Source organism: Rhododendron vialii, chromosome 10a (assembly GCF_030253575.1).
Source record: "Rhododendron vialii isolate Sample 1 chromosome 10a, ASM3025357v1".
NCBI classification, from domain to species: domain Eukaryota; kingdom Viridiplantae; phylum Streptophyta; class Magnoliopsida; order Ericales; family Ericaceae; genus Rhododendron; species Rhododendron vialii.
The window spans coordinates 29,254,262-29,261,108 of NC_080566.1; positions in this window are offsets into that span (position 1 = coordinate 29,254,262).

Consider the following 6,847-nt stretch of genomic DNA (forward strand, 5'->3'; position numbering starts at 1 on the left):
ACTCTTCCAAGTTCCAATCATCCTCTTGCTCGAATCAACCAAAATAGTCAACAGAATTGCTTAGTTGCCTATCGAATCCATGACCTCCTCGTCTCCCTTCTCTCTCTCACGAGCACACACCACAGGACTTGACTAGTTTTCTCTCTTTTGATCTATCTTTCGATTCCCTTCATTCCAAATAAGTACCAAAAATCCCTCTTTTTCGTTTTGAGAAGCAGAAACAACAACAAATCACTCTTCGAACCCACACTCTGTACATGCATTTAGACAGTAGGAAGATACCAACAACAGATTTCCGTCATTTAGAACAAAATGGAAAACAGTGACCCACTTTTACTTTTGTATATCTCCATATTCTACCTTGGGAAGCTGCAGATCGTGCACGTTCATTGGATTTAACTAACATGACTTAGGTCAATGGTGAAATGGATTGATGGGATGGTTTGTGCTTGATAAACATGAATTATAAAATCGTGGTTGTTTAGAGAGAAATAATCTCAGTTTTTTAAAAAACCGAGGTTAAAAGTGGTGTTTGCCTAAGGAAAAAAAATCCTTTCTTATTTCTCTTATAGGGTTTTGAACCTAGGTCTCTTGAGTTTTGTATAGAAACTTCAACCAACTGAACCACACACACTTTTCAATATATAATTGAAATCTTTAATATATAACATATGCATTTAACATTAAAATATATTTCGAACATTATTTTGAATCTTTAAATATTAAAATTAGTAATTTCGATAAACATAAAAGTTGTAGCCCTTTGTGTTATTGTTCAAGCCCAATTTGAATTATCTCAATCAGAGTTCTGAGCATAGATTCATATTCGAAATACATTTGGCGATGAAACGCAACCTTTATAAGTTTTGTCACCAAAGGTACCGATTTGGTAATGAAATATATTTTCAACGAAAGTGTCCCATTTGGCATCGAAATATTTTTTGTAGAATGGTTGAGAGAGAGTGAGACGAACAAGAATGGAGGACGGAATTTTGAAAACCCATCCTGGCATTTATTTAGGGGTATCACGTGCCGAGTTGATTAAGGGGTAAGCAGTTTTCAACGTTTTTTATACAAGAGTTTTCATCTCAATCCAAATAAAAAAAAATGTGATGTATTCTCTAACTTACGATCTCAATTTCTAGATGACTAAGACTAAAGGTTTTTTATCTCGGTTTTTCCGAAAAAATGAGATATATTCTTTCATATACAATCTCAGTTTTTCGAAAACGAGATCTATTCTTTAAGTTATAATCTCACTTTTAGATTACTGAGATTAAAAAATCTTTTCATCTCAGTTTTTTCCGAAACGAGATACATTCTTTCATATATAATCTCGGTTTTTAGAAAATGAGTTCTATTCTTTAAGTTACAATCTCACTTTTTAGATTACTGAGATTAAAAAATCTTTCCATCTTAGTTTTTTCATATAACTGAGATTAAAACTATAGTCCATAACATTTTATTACGCTTTTACAAAAAGTGAGATCTTCTTAGTTTTTGGACCGTGATCTTTATACCATTTTGTAGTAGTGATAGGTGTCGGATTAAGCTGATTTTTCGCGGGGGCTCTTGAAAAAATGTTTTAAACATAATGAACAGCTCGAATCACTTGTATGGGACCCATAGTGGACCCCACATAAATATCTGTGCATGATCTGTGCACAAATTTGCTGTGTCCACCGACTTTATGTTTTGGACGAACAAAATCTATTATTATTCAATCAATTATATTTTAATAATAGTCGATCTGAATCATTAGGATTTCACGTCACACTGATTCCATCAGTATCACCTAAATTGAAGATCATCGGATATCGACGATCATTTGTTCGGACAACATTTGATGCATCCTGAGGCATTAAAGTGCTAGATTGCAATATTCGACTCCCCACCTGAGTCTTTTTCTTTTTAATCAAAACCGTCCATCTTTTACATATTATGGAGTACATCATTCATATCCAAAATGAAGTCAATCGGGTGTCGATACACAATTGATCTAACAAAAAACACACTTTCTTAATGAAATTGTGTCTCAATAAAGAAGCTTTCGAAACCCGATCGAGACAATTTTTTTACAAGAATGATATAACCAACAAAGAAAACAAAATCAATGATCTGGATTGTTGTAATTGTGTCATAATTGAATGCTATCATATGTTCAAATACATCACAAGACTTAATTTATAAACAGTTACATTGAACGTATATAATTTAAAGGTTGTTACCAACTAAATTTGTACAGTGGTTGATCCGAACCGTTAGGATTTCACGTCTCACTTATTCCATCATTGTCACCAAAATCGGTGATCATTGGATATTGGCTACCATCAGATTGGGCAACATTTTATGCATCCTGAGTCAATAAAATATTAGATTGCAAGACCCGACATCGGAAGATTCTTTATTTTTCAATCCGGACCGTCTATCTTTTACATAATATGCAATTTATCAATCCTACCAAGAATGAAGTTGATCGAGTATCGCTACACATCTGATCGAACGATAACAATCATCCAAAAAATAAAATTGCGTCCTAATCAACGAGCTTTCCAAACCCATACGAGTCAAATTTTTACGATAATGACTTAATCAATAAGCATAACGAAATCAATGGCTTCGATTGTTAAAATAGTTTTGTCATATTCAGATTCGCTAAATAATAGTATCAAAGAATATAAGAAAATGTATAATATATAATATAATTACACATTGTTTGGTGATTTTCTTTATTTGAGCCTATTCCAATGCTTTTTTCTGAGTGATAGTAAATGAGAGGTTTATTCCAGCGCTTTTCTTGGGTCGCTGGTAAACGTTCGGTCAATTCCAGCGCTTTTATTGGGCCGCTGGGAAATGGTCGGTCTATTCCAGTGCTTTTGGTTGGGCCGCTGGAAAAGCCCTATTCTAGCAGCGGCTAAAAAAAGCGCTGGTATAGAACTCCTATTGCAGCATTTTTTCGAGCTGTTGGTAAAAAAAGCGTTGGGAGATCCCATATTTCTTGTAGTGCTTGGGGTGATAAAGGGGGATTAGAAGGGGTAGATTCGTCCGAAAAAGAGGGAGATTTGGGGGGATTACGCAGCGACTGGTTGAAGGGTGCCCATTGCCAACACCCCTTAGGCGGTATTAGGTAGTGTAGTGGAACACTGGGTGAAGGGAATACCCCCTCCCCTTTTGACTGCCAAACGGGGTATAACGATGGGTCCCAGGTGTTAAAAGGGGGTATAACACAACACCCTTTTACAATACCCCATCGAAACAGGCTCTAGGAGTACTAGACAAAGGATATTAACTCCAAAAACAGGCACAACATCCCGTAGGATAGTCGTGCACAATGCCGACTGTTTAGGTTAAGTTGTTTAATTTTTTTAGGTTAAGTTGTTTAGGTTAGAGTGTATAGTTTTCCCCCCCTTAATTAGGCATCATGCATCTTTTATATTATTTCACTTTGGCCCATTAAATTTAGTTTTGGAATAATTTTTTGGGTCTCTTTTCTTGAAAAATAAAAAAGAGGGCTAAGGACTAGCATATAGCAAAAAATAAGGAAAAAAAATCTAGCTATGGCAGGTCTATATAAGGTGGGAATATTTTTTTTTATATATAATAATTGCATTTTCTAAAATTCTTGTCATGGCGATCGCCTCATTAGACCCCCTAGCTCCATCTTGTGTGGTTGGTTCTTCACTCTCCCTTCATGAGTTTAAGTTGCTTGGCTCCCAATGTAACTACTAACACTCTGACATCTACTAAAGTTCTATCGTTGGAAAAAAAAAATTCTTCCTTTTTTTTGCCCCAAAATGACAACATTTTTTGGCACTGCCATTTGCCTTAAAACATCACTACAGGACTCCGCTTCCCAATAATTTATTTTATGAAGGGGAAATTACAGTTACCCCCTTGAACTACCACCCGGCCACACATTACCCCCTTAAACTACAAAATTCAATACTTAACCCCCTTTAACTGCCATTCACTGAAATTGCTCGAATGACATTAACAGAATTCATGAAGTTACCTTATTACCCCTTTTCTTTTGCTGCATATATACATACATATATGTGGGAGAGAATCCCCTTACGTCAACCAAAATACACCTCCATTTTCCTTTAACATACAAAACAATAATGGGCTCCTAACCCTAAAAAGTCTTGTCTGCTCCTTTGCTCCTGGTGAAAGGTATGTGTCTTTTGTCCCCTTTTTTTAATTATCAAAACAGAAATGCTATTAGGAAGGATCCTTGCAAGGAAGACAACAAGGAATGACATGGAAAGTTATGGGTCCCACTCCTCCACTTCTCTCCGCACCAAAAATTTCGAAAATTCCCAAATTCAAAATTTTTGAAAATTTTGAATCGGATATACTTTCTCTCTCTCTCTCTCCCCATCTCACACATGAACCACGATCTCTCTCTTCTCCACCTCGCCCCCCCCCCCCCCCGTTTCTCTACCAATTCACCACCACTGGAGCCCTACCATCACACTGTCCCACCATCACGCCGCCCCTCTCTACCACCGATTGACCACCACCGGAGCCCCATGTATGCCGCACCACCACCACCGGAGCCCCTACCATGATCTCCCTTCTTTCTCTCCCCTCCATCTCACCCGGACATGGATGAAGGCATTGTTGTATCCTACTGGAATTGCACTGTCGTATCTTACTTGCTTTCCCAAAATTAAGGCTTTTGGGAGCCTAGTACTGTTAGAGCTAGATTTGTTTCATTTTATAAAAATCCCCAAATCCAAAGCTTTGATCTTTGGTAGAAACCATATAGATATATTACTTAATTTATTTATATCTTCACATCTAGTTTCTCTCTTTCATTAATTTCAGAGCAAGCTCGAGCATCTATGCACTTTGTAACTTCTCTTTCTTATTTTACTCTGTTTTTTTTCCCAGCAACCAGAAAGATTCCGAGCTAAAAATACTGATATTAATTCTTCAATGGTTTGCAAAAGCTAAAGGAGATTCTTTGATTCCATGGCAGCCACATATACAAGTACCAAAGTTCCACCTCAAGCTATAGAACATCAAGGGAAGGGGACCCAATGTGCGATTGTATGCGTGCAGCTTTGTTGAGGACTTCGATGGTGACATACTGTTGAGGAAGATTCTTTGTTGTTTGTTGGTAGTTTAATTTTCATTGTTTTGTCATTTTTTTGTGGTTGTTTTGTGTAGATACTCCTTATTTCCTTAATATATGATTCGATTGTGAAGTAATTGTGGCATAGACTATACTCGCCGAAGACGATGGCACTATTCAAATTGGTAAACATTGTACGTTTTGATGACCATGCAGTTGTACGTGTTGAAATTGCAATTTTTTGGCGGTTCATTCTCATGTTTTGAATGAAGCTTTTTTGTACACGTAATTGCAGTTCTTTTGTGCTTCGAATGCAGCACATGTACCAGAAACATGGACGTAATTGCAGTTCTTTTGTGCTTCAAATGTACGGTATTCAGCAAATGTAGCAAGAATTTCAATGCCATGACATTTGGGCATCCATCACACTGTACCAGACTTTTTTAAATTGGGCATTTCAAACCCCACTGGATACTAAATGAGTAGAGAGCTACATAGTGAGAAACATGGACTTAAGCTTTCTCCTATGCTCTTCAAAAACAGGGAGAAGGATTTCTCCTATGCTCTTGCATGCTTGGGACTCCAAATCTAAGGCAAACCATCCATGGTTCCCAACGTGCACATCATAAATTATAAACTCATTCATCCAGCAACTTGACACCCACAAGGCCAGCAAGATTAATGTTCTTTTTGGAAAGCATGACAACTCAAGAAGCCAAGCCCAGAAAATGTGCAGCAAATAGGGAAATTTTTTTGATAGGGTTTCCTTGCTTTATGGCCTTGCCTGAAGCCTTGCGTCTCAAACTGACAACAGTAGCAACAAACATTAGAAACAACAGTGTATATCAGCCCATGCAGAGCATTTCTCATCCTAAATTACCATTTACAATCGAAATTCACAAATAAACCCACTCCGGGCCTTTTATCATCCTACTTATCAACAATTCAAATTCACATATAATCCATAAGCCCACACCAAACCATTCTCATCCCAATTATCATTTAGAAGGAGGGTACAAAGCTGAGCATTGTCATTGAGCCATACATTGATATTCCAAAAAAACATTCTACAACTTGATATTCCAAACTACTTAAGCCACAAATTTAAGCACAATAACCATAATCCTGACACAAATACAACACCAAGGAAAAAAGCCATCTAGGTACACCGATTGCCTTCCATCTTGTAGCCAGAAAGGCCTTCCATCTAGTAACACCTTCCATCTTGTAGCCTGAAACTTTAAATGCAGTACACCAATTGCCAATGCAGACCCTCTTCTTGCAGCCACATGAGAATCCCCCAACTGTTCTAGGTACTTGGACACAAAATTGTTAAAAATTTTATCCTATGCATTGAGAAGGTAAGCCGGAACAAAGTGTTTTAGGGCCTCAACATCAGCATTCTGGACATTGCAAAAAATAACTAAATTGAAAATGCAGAATGAATTGATCAATCTTACGCCTATCGTCGACAGAGTTCAGGAGTTGAATAAGATATACGTGTATATGAGAATTAAGATGTCTTAAGTTCTCATTGATGGCATGAGCAAACTTCTCGCAAGTTTTTCTGGCAAGTGTACATGAGCCATAGCCTATCAAAAAAAGTGTAAATGAGCCATAGAGATGCATTCAATTAAGTGAGAATAGCAGAATGCATCATCTCCCCACCCTTCCCACGATATAGACATGCTCTCTCTATAGCAGGAACTATGCCAGCAACATATTTTTGCTTATTTATTAGAAAGATTGTGAGGGAAATACTCCATA